Here is a 9699-nt window from a genome sequence, read left to right on the forward strand (position 1 = left end):
TCTTGTCTCACTGAGTTTTCATTGTTTTTTCACTTCTTCGCTGAACGTTTCTGTCAGTCAGTTCCCTGGAAGCATGATCTTCTGTTCTTTGCTCTTTTCATTTCCCAAGGGAGCTGAGTTAGTGAGGCTATGTTCTATTCAGCCATCTTGGATCCTGCTATGAATGGTCTTAAAAGGCCTTGTTTTGCCCTATTACAGGCCTATTAAAAGTCATAGGATGCATGGTAATTTTGGCCAAAAATACTGCAAAATAAGAATAATCAAAAGATTACCTTCTTTCAACATTCTTTTTCTTCAAAGCACCCCCAAAGCCCTTATTTTTCTAATTATACCTAATTACTACACATTCTTCTCTTCTCCCTCAAGAAACCCTATTCACATAATAGCAAAACCATTGAAAGAGGGATGAACACAATAAAATGAAAAAATTAATGATAGTACAGATCATTATCAGATAAGGAAGTTCAACAAGTTCTAGAATAGAAAAGAAGAATTTAAAAATTATAACAGAGAGCAAGAATTTGCCCTAGCAGTTAAGCTGCCAGTTGGGATACTCGGGTCCCACATTGGAGTACCTGGGTTTGATTCCTGACTTCAGCTCCTGATTTCAGCTTCCTCTTAATATGGGCCAAGGAAGGCACAGATAATGGCTCAAGTGATTAGGTTCCTGCCACCCACATGGGAGACCTTGTTAAGTTCCTAGCTCCTGGCTTTGGCTCACCTGGCCATTGTGGACATTTGGCGCAGATAGGATCTCTCTCTCTCTCTCTCTCTTTCTCTCTCTCTCTCTCTCTTTTTCTCCTCAAATAAATATGGAAGTTTAAAAAGAAGACCAAAGCCTGCACTCCATATACAAGGATGAGTTCCTTATAGAAGATAAGAGGATTAGATAAGAGGAGTAATTGATTTCGAGGAGCCCTGGAAAAGGATTCAGCATGAGAACTGACAGGCATGAGAGGTGCAGAGTGAGAAATGGTTATAAAAACTAAATCTATACACAAAATTTTTGGCTTTCTCAATCACTCCCCAATGTATGTACACAAAGCAGTATACAACATGTTATTGTGCATTACCCATCTCTAATATGTTAAAAAGAATATCAAAGTAAATGAAATCTAGTTATCTAGGAGTAAATTAGAGTATCTATGATGTATCAGTGTTCTCTAGAAGATAGCCTCCCCATTTCAGAATTTGGAGAGTCTCAACACGATAGTAATCTCCATGACTATAATCAATCTGATCCCTTTGATGTGAAGTTCATAACTGACAAACTCCAGCTATTTTCAAAAAGCTCTTAGTTAGCCTATCAGAGTTCTCCATAGAAACAGAATTCATAGTTTATACACACATACTCTTCAAAAAGTTCATGGGAAAATGTAATTTTAAAAAGCTTTATTTTGTTGCAAAACAATTCTGAAATCTATGCATATTTTTCATGATATGCATTTTTATGAACTTTGTGAAGATCCCATCATGTGAATGGATTTCAATTTTTTTTATATCAAACTGATCTTTTCATTTCATTTCTCACAAATGTTTTGAAGTCTCCTAATGAGTGGTATGTGTGTGTGTGTGTCTGTGTGTGTGTGTCTGTGTCTGTGTGCATGTATGTAAAGAGATTTGGTACAAGCAATGGGCTGTCATGACTATGGAGGCTGACAAGTACCAAGTTCTACAGGTTGAGATGGCAAGCTGAAGACCCAGAAGTACTTGTTTACTGAGCCTAAAAGTCTATAAAGCAAGAGTCAATGCTATAGGTTACAGTCTGAATGCTGGCAGGCTTAATACTCAAGAGCTGATGTTTCATCCAAGTGTGAAGGCTTTGAAAGTCAAAGCTTAAAAAGTCAACAGAAGTTCCCTCTTACTCAGCTTTTTTGTTATAGTCAGGTCTTCAATTGATTAGATAAAACTGACTCACATTAGGGACAATAGTCTGTATTATTCAGTCTAGAGATTAAAATATTAATTTCATCTGGAAAACCCTTATAGACACACTCAGAATGTTTGATCAAATGTCTGGGCTTCCCGTGGCCCAGTCAAGTTTATATATAGAATGAACCATCACAACTAACCTTCTTTATAAGGACTAGTTTTTAAAATTTATTTATTTAATTGAAAAAGTTACAAAGAAAATGGGAGAGACAGAGAAAGAGAGAGAGGTCTTCCATCTGCTGGTTCACTGTCCAAGTGGCCACAACGGCCAGGGCTGGGCAATGCCAAAAGGCCAGGAGTCAGGAGCTACAACCAGGTCTCCCATGTGGGTGGCAGGGGCCCAAGCACTTGGATCATCTTCTGCTGCTTTTCCCAGGCCATTAGCTGGGAGCTGGATTGGATGTGAAGCAACCAGGGCACCATATTGGATGCCAGCATCGCAGGTGGTGGCGTTACCCACTTTGCCACAATGCTGGCCCCTATAAATGCAAGTTTTTGTATTTGAACTAAAAGCCAAGGATCTTTGGACATTGAGGGGAGGACATGCCCATGAATGGAAAAGATCAAGATAAACAGATAATTAGCTTCTAGAGTAAGAAAGATAATTTTAGGAGCAGATGAAAGCCTGAAGGCAGGTATACAATGTGATTTGTGCTGTTACTGTATACAAACAAGACGAAGAATGCAATGGTAAAGAAACAGTCCAATATCAATGAAGATATTCTGGAAATTACAAATGTGATTACTAGAGACTTGCATTGTGTGCAACATGTTAAGACGCCTCCTGTATTATTAGCATCCCATTTGGGCAGTCCCAGCTATTTCACTTCCGATCCAACTCTCGGGTAATGCACCTGGGAAAGCTGCAGAAGATTGGCTCAAGTGGTTGGGGCCCTGCCACCCATGTGGGAGACCCAGATGAAGCTCTTTGCTTTAGCCTGGCCCAACCTGGGCCATTGTGAGCATTTGGGGAAAGAACCAAAGGATGGAACTTTCTCTCTCTCTCTCTCTGTGTGTGTGTGTGTGTGTGTGTTTGTCTCTCCTTCTCTCTCTGTAACTCTGCCTTTCAAATAAATAAATATTTTTAAACATGATTACTGGATTATCAAAAGTCCAGAAAATTTCCCAGAATATTGACCCCAAAGGGTAAAGTGAGTATAATTTATTAAAGAAACTAGTATAAATACAGAAAACCAATCCGCAAATTTCAGAAAGATACAAAAAAGAAAGTAGAAAGGAAAAAAATAATGAATAAATAGAAAATTTTCCAAAACCTGAGGGTTTAAATACCCACCACATAAAATTTTAAAACATTTCAAGACATTCAGGATTAAGAAAAAAATTCTTAAAGTTTTCTAAACAGAAAAAATATGTTATTTTGATAGGATTGAGAATTATCTTAACTTCCTTAACATTGTATGTCAAAAGATTACTATTAAGAAATAATTTTCAGTGGCCAGCATTGTGGGGTAGCAGGTAAAGCTGCCACCTGTGGTGCTGGCATCCCATGTGGGCACTGGTTCGAGTCTCAGCTGCTCCACTTCTGTTAAAGTCCTCTGCTATGACCTAGGAAAGCAGTGCAGGATGGACCAGGTCCTTGGACTCCTGTACCCATGTGGGAGACCCAGAAGAAGCTCCTGGCTCCTGGTTTCGGATCAGCCCAGTTGCAGCCATTGCTGCCATTTGGGGAGTGAACCAGCGGATGCAAGACCTCTCTCTGTCTCTGTCTCTCTCTCTCTTTCTCTGCCTCTCTCCGCTTCTGCCTCTCTGTAACTCTGCCTTTCAAATAAATAAATGAATTAAAAAATAATTTTCAGAGAAGTGGAGAGGGCTTCTGAGGAGTCATTAGGGGTGACAGGTTAGGGCTCTGAGAGGCAGGCACATGTGGCAGGACTTGACCTAGGAAGAGACTCTTCTGCTGATTCCGAACTTTTCCTGGAAAAATGAATCATTCTCACCATATGGACCACCTGACCACCTCAACATCACACTGCCATGGTGGAGGAGACAGTAACATGATGATGATGATGCCTAAGACTTTCTACTTTGGCTTTAAGAATTTGGAACTATTGTTTTCTAGTAGTGATCAGTACAGTAGTGATCGATACAGCTGGAGAGAGGTCTGGAGCTTTTGTGGCAGCATTTCTACTAGCAGTGTTCTACGAAGGATTCAAGATAGCCTGAGAGAACCTGCTATGTAAGTCACAAGCCAGCATCCACTATAGTTCCATGCCTATCCCAGGACAAAATAGAACCATCTTTATAGAGAAACACAAAACTGTTGGGCAGCAGATGTGGGGCTTTCTTCACCTTCTGCAAGCAGTGTTGCATATCATCCAAGTGGTCATCAGCCACTTCCTTATGCTCATCTTCATGACCTACAACCGGTACCTGTGCATTGCAGTAGCAGCAGGGGCCGGGACAAGATACTTTCTCTCCAACTGGGAGAAAGCATGGGTAGTTGATACTGCAGAACATTACCATTAATGCCAGACTCCATGGTACGGACTTAATGATTGCAGTGGGAAGCAATTTGAGACTGGAAGACATGATTACTGCTCTTATAATCTCTTCTTGCTCCTCTTTATACAGACACACACACCCTACTGAGCTCCTCTTTACATAAACAGACACACACACACCCTACTGAGCTCCTCTTTACATACACGCACACACACACATACACACACACACACCCTGCTCAACAGAGGTTTTATTTATAGTCCCTGAGGTAAAGTGGTAACCTCCTAAACTTTTTTTTTCCTACTAAGTTGAAATTCCCATTTTTCTTAAACAGAAGCCACCTTAGATATCTTCTCCCTCATCCTCTTAGATCCCATTTATATGTTGTTGTCCAATCTGGGTGGCTTTCAATTAAATTACCTGATCATCTGCTTCCTTTTCTTATCTTTTGGGTTTCTTTTAGCAGCCAGCATATGAATTTGATGTTTGTTTGGTTTTTTTCTTGAGTTAATGATGGAAAGAGTTTGACTTTTCAGCAGGATCGATGGCAGCTAAGAGAAATTCTTGTCCAACTAAGCAGAGAACTCAAACTTAATATTAGAAAATAAGTTGTATGTGGTCAGTGCTGTGGCGTAGTGAGTAAAGCTGCTCCCTGCAACACTGGCATCCAATGTGGGCACTGGTTCGTGTCCCAGATGCTCCACTTCTCATCCAGCTCCCTGCTAATAGCCTGGAAAAATCAACAGAAGATGGCCCAAGTGCTTGGGCCCCTGCCACCCATGTAGCTCCTAGCTCCTGGCTACAACCTGGTTTAGGCCCAACCATTTTGGCCATCTGGGAAGTGAACTAGAGAGATCTTTCTCTCTCTGTCTCTCCCTCTCTTTTTAACTCTGATTTTCAAATAAATAAATAAGTGCTTAAAAGAAAATAAGTTCTAGTCTTTGGACTTAATCAGTGGGAAATACACTGGGCCTTTCTCTAGGTGTGATTTGTTTTGTAGTGTGCAGGGTGCTGGTTGGGACTAAATAGAGGCCCAGGGCTTGCAGACTGTGTATTCTTGGATTGCTAACACCTTAGTTTTTGTTTCCCCTTACCATTTTGATTAGAATGAATTTGACAATCCAATAAATACCGATAAATGTGATAAAAATAGAAGTAGATATTTTAAAATAAAACCATTGGCATTTTACTTTGACTTAGTGCCTTGGTTTGTCTCAGCTGAATGAAGCAAAAGAGTTTGAATTGTTTCTCACTACTGTTTTCATGTGTCTGTCTCTGATCCAGGGATTTTTCAAACTTTAGCATACATCAGAATTACCGGGGTGGGGCTGGGGGGAGGCTTGTTGAAACAGTAATTGCTGGACTGTAATCCCAGAGCCCTACAAGATTAGCATTTCTAGGTTCCCAAGCGATGTTTCTTGCTGATGGTCAGGGGACCCACACTTTGAGAATCTGTGCTTTAAACTAGGGAAGTACCACCTGGTATAGGGCATGGAACTTTGAATTGCTGATTGGTAGGTTGTGTATCTGGGCATAATTCATGTCATAAACACCGCTGGTCAATACTTAAGGACTCCACAAACTTTTGTGTAGCTCCAACTGTGTGTACCTGTATCTTTGCACATTGGCAGGAAGGGCTGCCACCAAACTGCTTTTATCAGTATGGGTGGAATCACTAGTCCTTATTTTTAAAGAGCTGTAGTTTCTTGGAAGTAGTTTGAAAATTGAGAGAGGCCTTTGGTCTGCAGTATAAATCAGCCAGCCAGTCCTGGGCCAGAAGGGCAAAAGTTCAACTTTCTCTTTGGACAGACTTAGGATGCGGACTGCTGATGGCCAGTATCAGTCCCCAACATCCATGTCCATACCAGGGAAATCCCTATCCTCTGCATGACCATTTTTGTTACTCTAAGGGGCTTGATTCAAACACAAGTAACTAAAAATCTCTTTTCGCAGTGAGGAATCACATTGGATTTTTATTCTGTTCACTTGTTAGTCTTCACTGCAGTCTTGTTCCAGTCCAAGCCACCTTGATAAAGTGACTCTTCTGTGCTGGCCTGCTAAGCCTTTGGGGCTTTACCTGATTGTGCCTCAGGGCAGAAGAGGGGAGGAGACAAAACCCAGCTGTCCTTTGGCCTGTGTTGTGGTTTTGAAGTGTGTACTTTCTTTGTGGATGCCAGTTACATCTTGGAGAGTGAGGAATGTGTACTTCTATGGCTTAGAACCAAGAGAACCTACTAGCTTGAGGTTAAAATCCAAGAACCAATATTTAGAGATTTGTGCTTTTCTCTTATTTCATCTGCTTGAAGCACTGCTACTTAGCGTGGGCACAGGGAATACCAGGTACTGATAGAATCCAGCATTAAGGTATAAATAGCCCATGGCTGCCTCAGAAGCCAAGGAATCATAAAACCATGAGAACCCAGTAAGAATCAATGCTTACTAATGACTCTGGTGCTCTCTAGACATCTCAGCAGGAGCTGCTATAAAATACCCTTCCAGGAAAAGGACCTTATCAGTAAGGTAAGAAAAACCAAAGCCAGTTATAGTACTGTGGATTTGAAACTAACAGAGAAAAATCTCAGTTTGGGATAGGTCTTCAGGTATTCGGGACAGAGATAATCTGAAAAACCTGAATTTTATTTATTGATTTATTTATTTAAAGATTCATTTATTTATTTGAAAGGCAGAGTTACAGAGAGGAAGAGGTGGCGGTGTGTGTGTGTGTGTGTGTGTCTTCCATCCACAGGATCACTCCCCAGATGACCACAACAGCTGGAGCTGTGCCGATCCAAAGCCAGGAGCAAGGAGCTTCTTCCCTGGGTCTCCTATGTGGATTCAGGGGCCCAAGAATTTGGGCCATCTTCTGCTTTCCCAGGCCAACGTAAAGAGCTGAATCAAAACAAAAGTGGAGCAGCCAGGACTAGAACCAGTACCCATATGGGATGCTGGTACTGCAAGCAGCAGCTTTTCCCACTACACCACAGCACCAGCCCTCCTGAATTTTAGAGATTCAGGGTTGCCAAAGAATGAAGCTAGTAAAGGAGAAAAAGAGTTTAAATTCCTTCCATCTTTCTTGAGCTGATGAATTGCCATAATATAATGATCTCATTGACTTTCATTTCTGTATTCCTGATCATTTGGAATTTAATGCCTGATGTCTTTGTTCATTTTGTACTTAAACTTCTCTTTTCTTCCTTCTTTCTGTACAGCTGTTAGAAAACTGTACCTTCACCTCTTTCGCCTGTTATTTTGTTCTCCTTTTCCCCTCCTGGCTTTCAGTCTTTATCTCCATCGTCTAGTTTGTTCAATCTCCCTAGCCCTCCTGATGCAGTGGGCATTGCTATTTGTAGATGTATATACCAGAAGTTGGTATTTATAAACCTGTTAGAGACCTTAATAATGCTCCAGGAAGCAATTGCCCCACTGGAATTTCTGTAAGTCTAGGTAAAGGGCTACCTCATACCCTCCTCAGAGTTACAGACTCTTAGGTGCTGTCTCCAGTCTATGATGGAGAACCACTCAATACCCTCATTGCTCACAAAGAGGGACCCCTCACTCTGTCTACCAGGGGATTCAAAATTAACGTTTCTTCACTACTTCTATAGTAGGGTTTTCCACAACTCCGTTTCAGGCTGTGGGTACTGGTCTTAGGTTCTGGTCATAAGAGGTGTCTTGCAAAGGAGCTTGAAGAAAGAGGGCATGGGGTACAACTCCATGCCACTTAGTTTTGATCTTGCCCTCTCCAGCTGCTTCTTCATAAGATCCATCTAAAGACGTACAGACATCATTTGATATAATGCCTTAATGACTGGACCTACAATTAATGTTGATTATTTTAGATTGTAAGCTCCTGGAAAGCAAAATTACTGTACTAGGAATGTTTTAACAATGCAATGTGCAAAAGAACAGAATAAACATGTTTGATTTTGTGATTATAAAAATATAATTAACCTAGAAAAGAAATAACCTATAGTTCTATTCCAACCGACTTACCACAATATAATAACTAGTTAATAACTGACATAAATATCTTATAGTAGAAAACCATATAACATGAATAAAAATAGAATATTTTTGTCTACTTTATTCAGTCACAAAACTGCCTGTCGTAAAACAAAATGAAAGAAAAAAGAAGTAATCAGTCAGTTCTGTCATTGTAGTATATATGCTTTTAGATTTTTAAAAAATATATAAGTAAAATGTAAATAATGTTCTGTTTTGTTTTTAACATAAACAGCAGTTTGGCTTTTTAACTTAAAAACATAGCCATATTCTTTCTTTGTATATAGATGGGGACCCACATCATTGATTTTTAACTGTTGTGTCACATGCACTATGACTTACTTAATCACTCAGTTATTATCAGAAAGTTAGACTATTCCCAGGTTTTTAAATTCTATAAACAATGCTACAGTGAGCATCTATACTGGCTTCCTAGTGTCTGAGGCACTAATTTCCTTTTAAAAAATATTCTGCTCTCTATCTTTTCTTTGGATACAATGAATGCTCCTAAGACCCTGTGTCCCTGTTTTACCTTTCCATGAGCATTGCAATTTTGTTATGTCACATAGAGTTCGTGATCTTTTCTTTCCTTCCATATTATGTTAAGTGAGATTAAGGGAACTTCTGACAGGAATTTCTCAACTATCATTTTTATGATTAATTCCTGTACTGAAACATTTAGTGTTATGGAATTCTGATTTGCTATCCCAGGGACAAAGATAGAACTAAATTCCCTAAGATGCTTTTTCTGGAAAATACTTAAAGGTAGTAATCAAGCTGCTACATCTTTAGCTTTTATGTCTGTCAGCTTTGAGTTATTTGGCAATGTGGGCTATCAGGGTAAAATTGTTGTTTGAGCTGTTAAACCAAGAAAGAATTGGTCATCAGTTAAGTCCCAAGAGTCTCTTTATCAAGAAACTTGTGGAGCAGTGGGTTAAGCTTTTGCCTGTGATGCTGGCATCCCATGTAAGCACTGGTTCAAGTCCCAGCTGCTCCCTGCTAACACACCTGAAGGTAGCAGAATATGGCCCACACTACTCTCATGTGGAAGACCAGGATGGCTTCGGCCTAGCCCAGCTCCCATCATTGCAACAATTTGGGAAGTGAACCAGCAGATAGAAGATAGATCTCTCATTCTCTCTCTGTCTTTTCCTCTCTCTGTAACTCTACATTTCCCATAAATAAATAAATGTTTAAAAAACGAATTCCAGGCCAGCATCGTGGCCCACTAGGCTAATCCTCCTCCTGCGGTGCCGGCACCCTGGGTTCTAGTCCCGGTTGGGGCACCGGTTCTGTCCCGGT

General features: G+C 40.4%; 1 pseudogene; it reads left to right on the forward strand.

Moving 5' to 3' along the window:
* The first annotated feature begins 3875 nt into the window (after positions 1–3875).
* LOC133752820 (high affinity copper uptake protein 1-like) lies at positions 3876–4419 on the forward strand (annotated as a pseudogene).
* The last annotated feature ends 5280 nt before the right edge of the window (positions 4420–9699 follow it).

Source organism: Lepus europaeus, chromosome X, assembly GCF_033115175.1.
Source record: "Lepus europaeus isolate LE1 chromosome X, mLepTim1.pri, whole genome shotgun sequence".
NCBI classification, from domain to species: domain Eukaryota; kingdom Metazoa; phylum Chordata; class Mammalia; order Lagomorpha; family Leporidae; genus Lepus; species Lepus europaeus.